The sequence below is a fragment of the Phyllobates terribilis genome, unplaced genomic scaffold (assembly GCF_046119375.1).
Source record: "Phyllobates terribilis strain yellow unplaced genomic scaffold, ASM4611937v1 Scaffold_5__5_contigs__length_657084704, whole genome shotgun sequence".
NCBI lineage: Eukaryota > Metazoa > Chordata > Amphibia > Anura > Dendrobatidae > Phyllobates > Phyllobates terribilis.
Window position 1 is genome coordinate 640,169,624 of NW_027362765.1, and position 16,596 is coordinate 640,186,219.

Below are 16,596 nucleotides of genomic sequence, written 5' to 3' on the forward strand. Positions count from 1 at the left end.
CTGGCATCGCTGTAATCACACCGACCCAAAGAATAAAGTCGTCTAATCACTTATACCGCACGAGGAACGGCGTAAAAAATAAACTTTAGGGTTAGGGTTGTGCTAAGGTTAGGGTTGTGCTAGGGTTAGGGTTGTGCTAGGGTTATGGTTGTGCTAGGGTTTGGGTTAGGGTTGTGCTAGGGTTAGGGTTGGGGTTGGGCTAGGGTTGGGGTTGGGCTAGGGTTGTGCTAGGGTTAGGGTTGTGCTAGGGTTAGGCTAAGGTTAGGGTTAGGCTAAGGTTAGGGTTAGGCTAGGGTTAGAGTTGGACAAGGGTTGGGCTAGGGTTAGGGTTGGGCTAAGGTTAGGGTTGGGATATTTTCAGAAGTAAAGAAAAAAAAATTACGACAATATGGCGACTGTAACATACCTGGTGGCGTTTTTGCATAGGGCACCATCTCCCACTATGCAAGATCGCAAACTTGATCATCAGTCCAGTCTGCTAGCCTGGCTTCATTCCATACTGTCTGCTTGCCTCTGTTCTGGCTGCTTAGGGCGGCGGCCCGGTCACTTCCTGTTTCTTGTAGCTGCTGTGGGCACACCCCTAATGTGTCCTCAAGTTATTGCTGTCAGTCATTGGATATTTATACCAGCTCCTCATACAAGCTGGTGCCTGAGCAACTCTATCATTCAGTGTGCTCCTTGACTCTGAATGTGCCAGGTCCTGTTCTGTTCTTGTCTGTTTCCGCCACTGTGGGGAATGTATTCCCAGACTGGCTCCTGTGTCTCTTTCAGTAGCAGTTCCTTTCTGAACTGTACCCTAGCCTGTCTGTCCGCCTTCCTGGAGGCTGTATTTCAAGGCCAGTCTGAACACGCTCCTAGCCTGTTCGTCCTGCCTTCTAGGGGCCGCATACCTAGATCTGTTATCTGTGTTTTCTTGCCTGTCTGTCCACCTTCCTGGAGGCTGTATTTCCAGGCCAGTCTGAACATGCTCCTAGCCTGTTCTTTCCGCCTTCTAGGGGCCGCATATCTAGACCCGCTCCTGTATCTTGCCTGTTCCTGTCTGAACACGCTCCTAGCCTGTTCGTTCCGCCTTCTAGGGGCCGCATACCTAGACCCGCTCCTGTATCTTGCTGCTGTGTCTGTTCTTGTCTGTATACTCTCCTTGCCTGTTATCTGTTTTTCTCTATGTCTGTACCTTCCCTTTTTCTGCAGAGTCTGAACCCGTACCTAACTCCTACTCGTTGTCCCTGTACTCCCGTTTGTGAGTTTAGAGTCCACTCACTACTTCATTGCAAGTACCTTGTGTGTTTCTGGTTCTGCCTTTCCCTTCTAGTCTGTTCCGTGTGAACAGAGCCCTGTCTTCTCTGCCCTGCGTTGCTCACCGCTCCAGGCAGTCTCGCTCTGCCCTGCCTTTGCTCACCGCTCCAGGCGGTCTCGCTCTGCTCTGCTCTTGCTCACCGCTCCGGCGGTCTCACTCTGCTCTGCCTTCGCTCACCACTCCAAGCGGTCTTGCTCTGCTCTTGCTCACCGCTCCGGCGGTCTCGCTCTACTCTGCCTTCGCTCACCGCTCCTGGCCGCCTCGCTCTGCCCTGCCTTTGCTCACCACTCCAGGCGGTCTTGCTCTGCTCTGCCTTTGCTCACCGCTCCAAGCGGTCTCGCTCTGCCCTGCCTTTGCTCACCGCTCCAGGCGGTCTTGCTCTGCTCTGCCTTTTCTCACCGCTCCAAGCGGTCTCGCTCTGCTCTGCCTTTGCTCACCGCTCCAGACGGTCTCGCTCTGCTCTGCCTTTGCTCACCGCTCCAAGCGGTCTCGCTCTGCCCTTCCTTTGCTCACCGCTCCAGGCGGTCTCGCTCTGCTCTGCCTTTGCTCACCACTCCAAGCGGTCTCGCTCTGCCCTGCCTTTGCTCACTGCTCCAGGCAGTCTCGCTCTGCTCTGATCTTGCACACCACTCTGGCGGTCTTGCTCTGCTCTGCTCTTGCTCACCGCTCCGGCGGTCTCGCTCTGCTCTGCCTTCGCTCACCACCCCAAGTGGTCTCGCTCTGCCTTGCCTTTGCTTACTGCTCCAGGCGGTCTCGCTCTGCTCTTGCTCACCACTCCGGCGGCCTCGCCATGCTCTGCTCTTTTTCACCGCTTCGGCGGTCTTGCTCTGCTCTGATTGTCTACCGCATCTGCGGTTCTGTTCCTGAGTCCCAGTCTGTACTGGACCTTATCCAGTCTGTGCTCCAACCTGCTAGTACCTCCCCGTCTGCACGCCAGCCGTACTTGTCAGTACCCTCCTGTCTGCATACCAGCCGTGCCTGCCAGTATCCTCCTGTCTGCACTCCAGCCGTGCCTGCCAGTGCCCACCTGTCTGCATGCCAGCCGTGCCTGCCAATACCCACCTGTCTGTGTGCCAGCCTAACCTGCCTGTTCCTTTATTCCCCAGTGTGGGTCAACAGCCGTGTCCGGGGTCTGGCCTGGAGTAGCACCTGGTCCCTCTGCTCGGTTCCTCCCTGGTGCACAGGCGTCGTTAGCCGTCGTGCGACCTTGGTCGGATCGGGTAGATACTTAGTTATGCCCCTCTGTAGCGCCGGCGTCCCTGCCCTCTGCTAGGCAGGGACGCTGTTCCCCTCACCTCTCTGCTCCGTGCCCGGCGTCCTCCTCCCGCTGTGCTGGCAGCGCGCGCTCCTTCCCGGCCACTGTGCTTAGGGCGCGCGCGCTCTCCCTCCCTCTTAAAGGGGCCGCGCGCGCCGTCCTAAGGTGTCCCCGGCCAATTGCCGGAGGACCTCCCATATAAAAGGCACCTCCTCCAAAATGGAGGTGCCCGAGCAATGTTGTTGCACTGTTCACTACTCTGCTTCAGCCCTCAGGTCCCGTTGCCAGTTACCTGCCAGTTACCTGCCTGATTCCTGCCAGAGTCCTGCCAGTTTGCTGTCTGTTTCCTGCCTGATTTTCCTGCTACCTGCCTGCTAGCCTGAGGTCCGACGGTCTGCCTTCCTACTCCTGTCAGTCTGTCTATGGACCAGCTTGCCCGCTCACCTGGGAGCGCTCCTCTGCTACCTGCCTGCTAGCCTGCCTGGAGGCTCCGCCGTCACATGCTGTGACCACCTGCTATTCCAGAGACTCTTGCCCGCTCACCTGGGAGCGCTCCTCCGCTACCTGCCTGCTAGCCTACCTGGAGGCTCCGCCGTCACGTGCTGTGACCACCTGCTATTCCAGAGACTCTCGCCCGCTCACCTGGGAGCGCTCATCTGCTACCTGCCTGCTAGCCTGCCTGGAGGCTCCGCCGTCACGTGCTGTGACCACCTGCTCTTCCAGAGACTCTCGCCTGCCCACCTGGGAGCACTCATCTGTCATCCGCCTGCTAGCCTACTTGGAGGCTCAGCCGTCACAGGTCGTACCTACCCTATACTCTGAGACTGCCCCGGTCACTTGCTGTGATCTCCTGCCCGTTTACCCAGAGACTACCCCGGTCACTTGCTGTGACCTCCTGCCCGTTCACCCAGAGACTGCCCCAGTCACTTGCTGTGACCTCCTGCCCGTTTACCCAGAGACTGTCCCGGTCACTTGCCGTGACCTCCTGCCCGTTCACCCAGAGACTGTCCCGGTCACCTGCTGTGACTGCCTACCCGTCTTCCCTGGTCGCCACCCGCTCCCTTACAAGGACCGCCCCCTTGTATAGTAGCTCAGAGGTTCCGCCTACCAGACCCGTTACAGTTTGCTCGGGCCATGGAACCCGGTGGCACCCAAGCTCCCTCACTCTCGGACCTGTGTCATGAACTGTCCCGTCAAAGGTCCCAACAGGAGTCCATCCTGGGTCACCTGCGGAATGTCAATACTCGCCTGGACACTCTGACTGCTCCACCAGCTACCTCCGCCAGTGCCATGTCTCGCAATCCGGCAGCCCCGCTGCCCACTAATACCATGGTATCCTACCCCGGACCCCGGCTTTCTGCACCTCCTCGCTTCGGAGGCGACTCCGCCCAGGCTCGGGGCTTCATAAATCAGTGCACCCTGCACTTTGAACTATTGTCCCACCAGTTTAACTCCGACCGGGCCAAAATTGCATTCATCATGTCCCATCTCACCGGGGAGGCCCTGGCCTGGCTAAATCCTCTATGGGAGAGAGGAGACCCCCTGGTGTCCGACTTGCCTGCCTTTCTCACGGCTTTCTGGAAAGTCTTCGACGAACCCGGACGGAAGACCTCATCCGCATCATCTCTGCTACGCCTCCGTCAGGGAAGTCTCACCGTGGGCCAATATGCCATACGGTTCCGTACCCTTGCCTCGGAGCTGGCCTGGGATAACGACGCTCTGGTATCCGTCTTCTGGGAGGGTCTGTCCGGCCGTATTAAAGATGAACTTGCCGGTCGGGACATTCCTACCACTCTCGATGACCTAATAACTCTTGCCACCCGGATTGACCTACGGTTCCAGGAGCGTGCCAAGGAGGTCACCCGTGAGAGGAGGTTTCCACGTCTAGCTCCTACTTTTCAGAAACCCGTCACTCCATCCGTCTCTCCCCAGGTACACTCTCCTGAGCCTATGCAGGTCGACCAGACCAAGATGGTCAAAACCCGTCAGGACTTACGCCGTGCCGAAGGGAGCTGCTTCTACTGTGGCAGTAAGGAGCACCGGATCCGTACCTGCCCGGAGAGGTCGGGAAACGCCTGTGTCTAGGTTCGCTCAGAGAGGTCAACCTAGACAAGAATAAATCCTCTCCATCTCTGCTACTGTCAGTCTCAATTATCTGCGGGGAGAATCGTTATTTCGAACTAGCCCAACTTGACTCTGGAGCGGCCGGGAATCTTATCTCACAGTCCCTGGTAGAAAAATACCGCATTCCCACCAAACCTCTGGCTGTACCAATATCTGTCGCTGCTGTGGATGGGGGCCTCTTACCACGTCCCATCCAACTCATCACCGAATCCGTAACTCTGCAAGTGGGAATGCTGCATTCTGAGAGCATCTCCTTTCATGTTCTGCCTGGACTCTCTCACGTCCTCTTGCTAGGCCTACCTTGGCTCCAGAGACATGCACCCGTGCTTGACTGGCAGACTGGAGAAGTCCTTCGCTGGGGACAGGACTGCCATAAGACCTGTCTGGTTCCCGTCCATCCCGTCCGTCCTTCTCCTACCCCAGCTAATCTACCTGGACTTCCGATTCCTTATTGGTCTTATGCTGATGTCTTTAATAAAAAGGAAGCAGAGACACTACCTCCTCATAGACCATACGACTGCCCTATCGACCTGTTACCTGGTACTACTCCTCCCCGTGGGCGTATTTATCCTTTATCCGCTGCTGAGACCCGGTCGATGTCCGAATATATTGAGGAGAATCTGGCCAGGGGATTCATCCGGAAATCTACCTCTCCGGCGGGAGCAGGCTTCTTTTTCGTCTAAAAGAAGGACGGCTCTCTCCGTCCCTGTATAGACTATAGAGGCCTTAACCAGATCACGGTGAAGAATAAGTACCCCCTTCCGCTCATTCCGGAGTTATTTGATCGTCTGAGGGGGGCTAGAATCTTCACCAAACTGGACCTCCGTGGGGCGTACAACCTGGTTCGTATCCGTCAGGGGGATGAATGGAAGACGGCATTCAACACCCGGGACGGCCACTATGAATATCTGGTAATGCCCTTTGGTCTCTGTAACGCTCCTGCCGTCTTTCAAGAGTTGGTCAATGACATCTTCCGGGACCTTCTCTACACCTGCGTAGTGGTGTACCTGGACGACATCTTGGTCTTCTCTCCGGATCTCCAGACTCATCGGAGGGACGTTCGTCAGGTCCTGCTCAGGCTCAGGCAGAATCACCTCTTCGCTAAATACGAGAAGTGCCTCTTTGAGCAGACCTCGCTTCCGTTTTTGGGCTACATTATTTCTCAGACCGGCCTACGAATGGATCCAGAGAAACTGTCTGCCATCGAGAAATGGCCTCGACCGGAGGGGTTGAAGGCCATTCAGCGATTCCTGGGCTTCGCCAACTACTACCGCCTCTTCATACCACACTTCTCTTCCCAGACTGCCCAATATCCGCGCTCACCCGTAAGGGTACTAATCCCAAAGAGTGGCCGCCCGAAGCAGAGGAGGCCTTTCTTTCCCTAAAACAGGCCTTCTCTTCCGCCCCGGTGCTGCATCGCCCGGACGGCAACAAGCAGTTCTTCCTGGAAGTTGACGCCTCCTCCTCTGGAGCCGGAGCGGTACTTACTCAAAACTCATCTTCCGGGAGAATGGTAACTTGTGGCTTCTTCTCCAAACTCTTCTCCTCTTCTGAGCGCAACTATTCCATTGGAGACCGAGAGTTATTGGCCATCAAACTGGCATTGGAGGAGTGGCGTTACCTACTCGAGGGGGCTCTTCACCCGGTAATAATTTACACTGACCACAAGAACTTGGCTTATCTCCAGCATGCCCAGAGACTTAACCCGCGCCAAGCCCGGTGGTCCTTGTTTTTTGCTCGCTTTGATTTTGTTCTTCATTTTCGCCCGGCTGACAAAAACGTCAAAGCAGATGCCTTGTCCCGATCCTTTCTGGTGTCCGATCTCGAGGAAGAACCTAAACATATCATCGATCCCGCCAGAGTAATGCAGGTGGCTCCCGTGAGTCTAAATCGTCTCCCTCCCGGTAAGACGTTCGTATCAGTACCTGATCGGGAGAAGATCCTACACTGGGGTCACTCGTCTAAACTAGCTGGCCACGCCGGTCAGAAAAAGACCCTCCAGCTTATTGCCCGGCACTACTGGTGGCCTACCCTGCACAAGGACGTAATAGACTTTGTTTCTACCTGTGTGTCCTGCGCCCGCAACAAAGTCTCGAGACACCTGCCAGCCGGTCGCCTTCTTCTGCTTCCTGTGCCTGCTGCCCACTGGCAGCATATTGCTATGGACTTCATAACTGATCTCCCCGTCTCTGCCGGTTGTACGGTCATTTGGGTGGTCGCTGACCGCTTTTCCAAGATGGCTCACTTTATTCCCCTGCCTGGCCTCCCGTCTGCACCCGAGCTGGCTAAAGACTTTATCCGCCACATCTTCCATCTTCATGGCCTGCCCCTCCACATCGTGTCGGATCGTGGGGTACAGTTCACCTCACGTTTCTGGAGAGCCACTTGTAAACTGCTAGACGTCACCCTGGACTTCTCTTCCGCTTACCACCCACAGTCCAATGGTCAAGTGGAGCGGATCAATCAGAACCTGACCAGTTACCTCCGGCACTTCGTTAATGCCCATCATTCTGACTGGGTGGATCTCCTACCTTGGGCCGAGTTCTCCTATAACAATCACGAGAGCGAATCCTCCTCCAAATCCCCGTTTTTTGTAGTCTTCGGTCAGCATCCTCGGATTCCTTTTCCTGTCTCCACCTCTGTGGACAACCTGGCTGCGGAATCTCTCGTTAGCAAATTTTCCTCCATTTGGGAGAGTACCCGATCCGCACTCCTTCAGTCGTCCGAACGGATGAAAAGACACGCTGACAAAAAACGCCTGGATCCTCCACAATTTCGTCCTGGAGATAAAGTCTGGCTCTCATCTAAATATGTCCGACTCAAGATACCTTCTTACAAGTTAGGGCCTCGGTTCATCGGTCCTCTGGAGGTCATCAGTCAGATCAACCCGGTGGCCTATAAATTAAAACTCCCGGCCAACTTACGGATCCCTAACTCCTTCCATGTATCTCTCCTCAAACCTGTGGTACTTAACTCTTTTTCCAAGTCTACAGGTACGCCTCCTGCTCCGGTTTCTGCTGAGGATGAGTTTGAGGTAGAGAACATTCTTGCCACCAAAAGGGTAAGAGGAAAGACCTTTTTTCTAGTAGATTGGAGGGGGTTTGGTCCTGAGGAGAGAACGTGGGAGCCCCGGGAGAACATCCATGCCCCTCTTATCCTAGCTAAATTTCTGTCTGGCCTAAAAAAGGGGGGGCCTAAAGGGGGGGGTACTGTAGCGCCGGCGTCCCTGCCCTCTGCTAGGCAGGGACGCTGTTCCCCTCACCTCTCTGCTCCGTGCCCGGCGTCCTCCTCCCGCTCTGCTGGCAGCGCGTGCTCCTTCCCGGCCACTGTGCTTAGGGCGCGCGCGCTCTCCCTCCCTCTTAAAGGGGCCGCGCGCGCCGTCCTAAGGTGTCCCCGGCCAATTGCCGGAGGACCTCCCATATAAAAGGCACCTCCTCCAAAATGGAGGTGCCCGAGCAATGTTGTTGCACTGTTCACTACTCTGCTTCAGCCCTCAGGTCCCGTTGCCAGTTACCTGCCAGTTACCTGCCTGATTCCTGCCAGAGTCCTGCCAGTTTGCTGTCTGTTTCCTGCCTGATTTTCCTGCTACCTGCCTGCTAGCCTGAGGTCCGACGGTCTGCCTTCCTACTCCTGTCAGTCTGTCTATGGACCAGCTTGCCCGCTCACCTGGGAGCGCTCCTCTGCTACCTGCCTGCTAGCCTGCCTGGAGGCTCCGCCGTCGCATGCTGTGACCACCTGCTATTCCAGAGACTCTTGCCCGCTCACCTGGGAGCGCTCCTCCGCTACCTGCCTGCTTGCCTACCTGGAGGCTCCGCCGTCACGTGCTGTGACCACCTGCTATTCCAGAGACTCTCGCCCGCTCACCTGGGAGCGCTCATCTGCTACCTGCCTGCTAGCCTGCCTGGAGGCTCCGCCGTCACGTGCTGTGACCACCTGCTCTTCCAGAGACTCTCGCCTGCTCACCTGGGAGCACTCATCTGTCATCCGCCTGCTAGCCTACCTGGAGGCTCAGCCGTCACAGGTCGTACCTACCCTATACTCTGAGACTGCCCCGGTCACTTGCTGTGATCTCCTGCCCGTTTACCCAGAGACTGCCCCGGTCACTTGCTGTGACCTCCTGCCCGTTCACCCAGAGACTGCCCCAGTCACTTGCTGTGACCTCCTGCCCGTTTACCCAGAGACTGTCCCGGTCACTTGCCGTGACCTCCTGCCCGTTCACCCAGAGACTGTCCCGGTCACCTGCTGTGACTGCCTACCCGTCTTCCCTGGTCGCCACCCGCTCCCTTACAAGGACCGCCCCCTTGTATAGTAGCTCAGAGGTTCCGCCTACCAGACCCGTTACACCCTCCAGGCACTCTCCAGTTCATGGTCCAGTGGGATCACTAAACACGCACACGCCAGTCAGTCCGGGTGTTTGCATAACAGCGACTAATGTTGAGTGCAAATGCTCGATACTTGAGTTTGCATCGGGTGCTCGGGTATGCATCGAGTATAGTGGGTGCTCGAGTGACATGCTCGAGTCTCCGCCCCAAATGTTTTGCAGCTGTTATACAGCCAAAAAAACCTTGCGGGGATTGCCTGCCATGCGCGAGCGATCCCTGCATGTTTTTTTTGGGTGTCTAATTGTAAGGTGCCCCAGCGAGGTAGTTGTGGGCGAGCTGTAGCCCCCTCTCGCTCTGGCACCCTACAGACAATTCGTGTCCTCCCTCTGATGTGTGGCTATGTATGTGGTGCTCTCCACTTACTTCAAACCATCTGATCGCGGCTGTCTCCAGGCATTTCTCTTCTGGGACAAGGGCAGTGTTACGGGTCCGGGAGGTGGAACCTCTGAGCTGCAATACAAGGGGGAAGTCCTCGTAAGGAAGCGGGTGACTCTCAGGGAAGGCAAGCAGGCAGCCACAACAAGTGACGGGGACAGTCTCTGGGTAAGCAGGCAGGTGATCACGGCAAGTGACGGGGACAGTCTCTGGGTAGACGGGCAGGTTGTCACGGCAAGTGACGGGGACAGTCTCAGGGTAGATAGGCAGGTTGTCACGGCAAGTGACGGGGACAGTCTCTGGGTAGATAGGCGAGGCGGATACCTGACAGGTAACTGGCGGGTTCTCCCAGGTGAGCGAGCAGACGGAGACAGCAGGTAACAGGCAGGTAACTGGTGGACGCTCCCAGGTGAGCGGTCAGACAGACGAGGCAGGTGACAGGCAAGTAACAGGCAGGTAACTGGAAGACGCTCCCAGGTGAGCGGTCTGAGAAACGAGGCAGGTGACAGGCAGGTAACAGGCAGGTAAGTGGTAGACGCTCCCAGGTGAGCGGTCTGGCGACAAGGCAAGTAACAGGCTGGCAAGCAGGACGAGAAGTCAGGCTAGCAGCGGAACCTGAGGGCTGAAGCACAGGTGAGACACAGTGCAAACAACATTGCTCGGGCACCTCCATTTTGGAGGAGGTGCCTTATATATGAGAGGTCCTCCGGCAATTGGCTGGGGACTCCTTAGGACAGCGCACGGTCCCTTTAAGAGAGGGGAAGCGCGCGCCCTAAGCACACTGCCGGGGAAGGAGCGCGTGCCGGAAGCAGCAGGGAGAGAAGCGCTGGAGGATGCCGCGCCAGAAGCGGGGAGGTGAGAGGGACGGCGTCTCTGCCTAGCAAGGAGCAGAGACGCCGATGCTACAGGCAGCAATAAATTCAGAGGACACGAGGTTCTTAACCAGAACTTGAACTTTACTTGGGGAAGAGGAATATGTACAATATTTACAGGCAGATATAATGGATAAGGCCCGACAGGTTATTATCTCTCTCACAGGCGCTGGCAACATCTTCAGCCCTGGTTCCCTCTTTAAGTGAAGCATCTCTGTGACTCTAATCTCTAGCCCAAGAGACTCTTCTGCAATACCAACAGTGATCTGGATCCGATATCTCTGCCCCACGTCTTAGCCTGGAGTCCTATTTATCTTCCTCTGCTTCCTGCAGACTAGAAGTGCCCCGGGTCCTCACTACCTTTTATGAGTTTCTCCGGCCGGCTAACAGGACTCTTGCTCTTGCGTAGGGAGACTTTCACACTGGTGATCCCACTGTCTGATGGTATGGAGCTCCCGTCTACCCTAGCAGCCAATATATATTCAGGCTACCCGTACTGTCCTATCTCTTACTGAACTTCTCTTCCTGCTTCTGGAAACTAAGCAGGGATTTTCCTAATGTGCCCACCCCCTGTGAGCTATCATCACACAGCAATAACCCATCACTGTCTGTAATACTGCTAGCAGACTCAACCTGACATCTGCACCCAGGACAGTGGCATCTTGTGGCTGTTTACAGGTACTGCAGCCCACAAGGAATTATGTCAGGAACAAGCTCTATATCACTCAAGGCTTGATCAGGGCACTAAGTTCCCCCTTTACTCTGCTGACTGGACCACTGTAGCTAACCCCTTAGCTTGGCCTACCAACAGTTCAGAGAGGTCTAACTACAGGGACACTTCTTCTAATTACCTCAGTGCCAAGGGAAGGCTACGTCCTTCCCCACTATTACATTCCCCCACACTTTAATGTTGGTCGTCCCCAACCACAATCAATACTTATCAGCAGCTATAACATCATATCACATTTACTAAAACATTTCAATACACGACTGGTCCTGAAGTCTTCTTCTTGAGTAGGAGACCGGCCCTTCTCGGTTAAGGGCCCCGGAACAGCAATTCAGGACAGTTCATTATCAACTTTTCAAAACTTCTCAGAGGTACCGGTCCTTCTTGGTAAGGACCATGGAAACACAATGTCCATATCTATATTTTTAAGACAGGTCACACACCAATAGCCCTCTAGCTCCTTTGAAGGCTATATTCTGAGGCACACAGTCACAGGGAGCACCCCGTGAGTCACTTTCTTCTTGGCGCTAGCGGGGGTCACCGGTTCTTCCCGCTAGGCCGCAAGTCTCTTAGATTAATGGACAGTCATCCTCACGGTGTGCCTCAGTGTTTTAAATTCCAGCAGAAAAATGCACAACAAGCGCAACAAAAATAATAATATAAATAAAAACAAAAAGAGCAGCTCCCTTGGGCACACAACTTTCAGTGCTGCTTAAGGCCTTCCTGGCCTGGGAGGTAGGGGAACAGTCCTCCATTTTTCTCCTTAATTAAATTCAACATGGGGCACTCCGCCCCCATTGGGAAACGGTCCCACAGACAGGACCACAACTGGTGGGTCCTAGTAAGAGAAGAAGTGAAAGGTCAACAGACCTTTTAGCCAGCCAGCTCACTTCGTCCGGGCCTCCCCCCGTTCTTTCATAAAGGCGGCCCATGCTGCAGATGAAGGTGGCTTCTTCCACCTCCAAGGTTGATCGGGGTACTTGGTAGGCCCAGGGTCCTCGTCCGAGGATGTAGCACTGCCACAGCCAACCTGGGTAGGGCCGTAGCTGGTCACTGTAAAGCTGTGGATGACATTCCTGGCGCCAGCTTGGTTTTCCCCGACAGCTCTCTCAGCCCCTCCTGGGTATTTTGGTGCCGACTCCTCCTCTAGCACCTCACTAGGGGAATCAGCTTCCTACGTCCTTCCCCACTATTACATAATAACCGTGAAACATGCGGGGCGGGGAATCGAGCATGTCACTCGAGCACCCGCCATACTTGGTGCATACCTGAGCACCTGATGCAAACTCAAATAGCGAGCACTTGCACTCAAGACTAATGACAACTTATTCAATATGATGACCCAATTTTATCAAATTCTGTGTCGTACCTCTGGGTTCAAAATGTTCACTTTACCTCTTGATAAAATCCTTGAGGGGTGTAGTTTCCAAAATGGGGTCACTTGTGGGGGGTTTCCACTATTTAGGTACATAACGGAGCCTCAAGCAGAAGACGGAGTCCTGGCCTGTGCGCGGCCGCCCTCGTGGACACGAGGAGACACATCACCGGAGCCTGTCTCCGCTCCTTCTGCACTCCCCTAACAGGAATCTCTACTAGCCAGGGGTAAGTGCTTCGGAGCGGCACCCCCTGATCACCTGTAAAAGAGACACTTACCTCGCCCTCGTCCTCCTTGGGGGTCTGGAGACGTCGGGGCGGCCTGCGTGGAGTGCGCCTCGTCCTCTGTGGAGTCCTGCGGAGTATCCGGACTTTCCCTCGGATGGTGTATAGTGTGGGGCGGGGAGGCTGCTGGTCCCGGGCTCTGTGTCGGCCTGGCGGTGGTGGAGGTGATGTGGAGAGAGGCTGGGGACTGATATGGAGTAATATGGGAGTTTGTTAAACTCCAAATATCCGTCCTCCATTGCTAATTACATCAAAACTCTATCCAGTGGACATTTGAATTATAACAATCATTTTTTTTTATCATTTACTTCAAACGCCATCTTGAGGCCCACAGGAATATTGCAGTCTCAATTTTTTACAACTATTGTCCACTCACTACTCCTATGATACCACCCAACTCTCCATGGTCATCTAATAACCAGACTTGACCCCACATATTCAGTTTATTACTGGACAATAGATAACCTGCTCTAGCGATCCCTCCAATTCTTATCATGAAGTAACTACTGTCTACAAATCATGATTCTGTGAGTCTTCTGGTTCAGGCGCCGACCATGTGATCTCTGATTATCTGCTCATGTTCTCCCCCCCTGTACATCGCCTCTAAACTCCTGATTTTCGACCCCGCAGCTCAGAAATTTTTTGAAATTTTCATACAGCTGAAGGACGTCTTCGAACAATATCTTTGGCCTATATGGACCGCTACCTTCTCCATAGCGGGCAAAAACAATCTTCCTTTTCCAATCACTCTGACTTCTCCAATCTTCATAATATGGCTCCTACTCTAGACCAAGAGGAACAGCCCGCCCAATCTGAAGACGGAGGGGATCTACGTCAACCCCCTAAAACGCCCGGCAATTCTACTTCTAGGAAAGGGGAATCACAAATGGACCATCGGAACTATCGGGTGAGGTCACTGCTAGGCTACTTTCTGAAATCAAAACCATAATTCAATCCACACTAAATACTGACCTGATGGATTTTCAGGCCAGACAGGAAGAACAAACCGAACAGCTCACCGAGTTAGAATCACGAGTATCCAACATTGAAGATGATTCAAATGAGGACCATTCCAAAATAATGGCTATTGTTCGTGAAAACACAATTCTGAGAGACCGTATAGATGACCTTGAGAACCGCTCTCGCAGAAGCAACCTGCGTTTGGTGGGTCTACCTGAATCGTATCTTCAGAACACTCTGAAACCCCTATGCGAGAACGAAATCCCAAAAGCCCTAAAACTATCTGAAGGTAAAAAGGTGGAAAGGGTCCACAGAATTGGTCCTCCACCCTCTGTCTCTGGAGCCCACAATAAAGCCAGGCCAAGTCAGGTCATTATGAAATTTTTGGATTTCAATGATAAAGCTGACATTATCCGAGCATCCAAACAATTAAACCACCCACTGATCATTCAAGGCCATAAAATCTTGCTTTTCGAAGACTACTCCATTGAAGTAACCAGGAAAAGGAAGTCCTTCAGCTCTATATGCACCAGACTGCACAAAGAAAAAATTTGCTTTCATCTCCGCTACCCGGCTATTCTACGCCTGAAAAACACAGATGGCTCTTTCCGGGAATTTATCTCACCTGATAAGGCAGAATCTTTTGTCAGCAGTCTCCTAGGACCAGGGACCAGCCTTGAACAGACCTACCAGGCAATAACTCCCTCTAGCTCACGGTCCCCTAAGAGACCCATGAAACGAGAAGACAAAGGAGACCAGAGTTATAACAATCTTTGATTTAATGAGTTTCTCCTTTTATACACTTGGAGGCTCTGGAGTAAAAGTCTTTTATGGAGGCAATTGTTTAAGAAAAATTCTGATAAAATAACTTAATTAAGGGGGATTTAAATGTAATTTGCTATATTACATACATGGTCGGGCAGAAGTGAAGCCCAGGAGATTGTATTTTCCCTAGCGAACAGTTAAAAATGTTCACGCTCTTGCTAGGTCAGTTCTATAAAACTTTGGTTTATTGTTATTTGAAATTGTTTCACTTGTTCGAGCTTTGCCCTTTAGTACATAATCTTACTACATGTCATCATTATTTTGTAAGCTGTTCACCAAACATGTTTATCTCTACAGTCTTTGAATATGTATATCATATCTTGGAATGTTAAAGGTTTGCAATCTCCCCAAAAACGGATGAAAGTCCTTAGACACTTAAAACGTTTAAAGCCCGACATAGCCCTCCTACAGAAAACGCATTTACCTGAAACGGATTTCCCCCGGATGAAAAAATTGTGGGTTGGGGGTGTTTATGGGTCATCGTCCGTAGATAGAAAGGCTGGAGTCTTAATCCTTATCAATAAACAATTTATGTGTGTCACCCTGACCTGGATGCCACAAGTGTAATTAAAGCTGTGTCTGAGAGCAAGGGGGAGGTTCTCTAGTCAGGGGAACATTAGCATGCAATGCCTCCTGTCTCAGGCCAGTAGGGGGAGCTGGCTGCCCCTATAAAAGCTGGTACTGAGGGCAGGGTTAGAGAGGACTGGACGACCTGCCTCAGCACTGAGAGGTGTCCCAGAGCAGGGACAGAAAGTTGTGTTGCACCTAAGAGGAAGTGTGGCAGTAGGAGAGCCACAAGCCAGAGACAAGAGGCGAAGAGAGCCTGTCTTGGCAAAGAAAAGACTTAACTTTACCAGACTTTGGTGTCTGAGGCTGGAAGGATTCCACATCCCCCAGCAGAGAACCAGTCCGCAAGGGACTGTACATTCCTTGGCCTAAGAAGCCTGGAGGCCCTGCCACAACCGAAGGGACCAGTAAAGCCATACAAGGCTGGGAGCAGAAAGGAACCCACGTCGCAGGCCATACAGGCGAGAATACACGGAAAGCTCGGAAACGTGGGCTGTTACTCTATAAGGAGGGGATAGCCAGAAGGAGCGCAGAAAGCACGGTAGGCCTACACCCTCACCCTGACCAGGGCCAATTTCCCCGTTGCTCTCAGACATCCAGGTCCCCTCCTAGCCGGGACTGTTTGTGGGTCAGTTTACCTGTTTAGTAAAGACCCTGGACTGCAACCTGTTGTCTGTGTGCTCCTTGCTCCTCCAGCACTACCGGCACTGGAACTCTCACTACCATCACTCCCACCATCCACTATACTGCCCTGGGGCTGCATTCTTCCCGTGGGGAGTCACACTACCCTAGCTGCACACCTCATCAGCCCAAGCGGTCTGCATGCAGCGGCGGTTCCTAATAACCGCAACCCACGGGTGGCGTAGTCGGACATAATCAATAACACATAACGGACTACCACTGGCCTGACCACCCTGAGCCACGGAACCGGGTTGCCACTACTACTCCCATCGTTCCCCCTATTGCCCGGATCCGAGTGCCCCACGGCCCAGGGGGCGAGTCAGCTTTGGCGCAGTCGGCAGGATTTCGTGCCGGCAACCACCGGGTACTGCGTGCCTGAAAAAGACTTTTGTAACTTACCTGTGGCGAAGTTTCCCGCCGTCCGGAGTCGTTTCCCGCCATCCGGAGCCGATTCCCGCCATCAGACGCCATCTTGGACCGTTTCCCGCCGTCTTCTGCCTTCTTCCCGCCATCCGCAGCTGCTTCCCGCCATCGGACGCCATCTTGAGGACGCCGCGCGGGAAGAAGAGGGGCGTGGACGTCAAAACCGCGCGAGATCCGAAGCTCCGCCCCACGCACCGACGCTGCGCAAGGTCCTGGAAGGGAGAGAGAGCGACGCTGACGTCATCAGGACGCGACGCCAGGTCCTCGTGCATAGCAGCAGCAGCGGAGCCGCGGCCTACAGAAGAGGATCGTCGGAAGGTAGGCCCCGCTTAACTAGGGGGGAGGAAGATGTCGGATACAGAGGCGCCCACTACCACCAACGCAGCTGCAGCAGCGGTGATGCCCTTTTCCTTGCCCTACATCCCTGGAGCGGCCTGGCTGCCCAAATA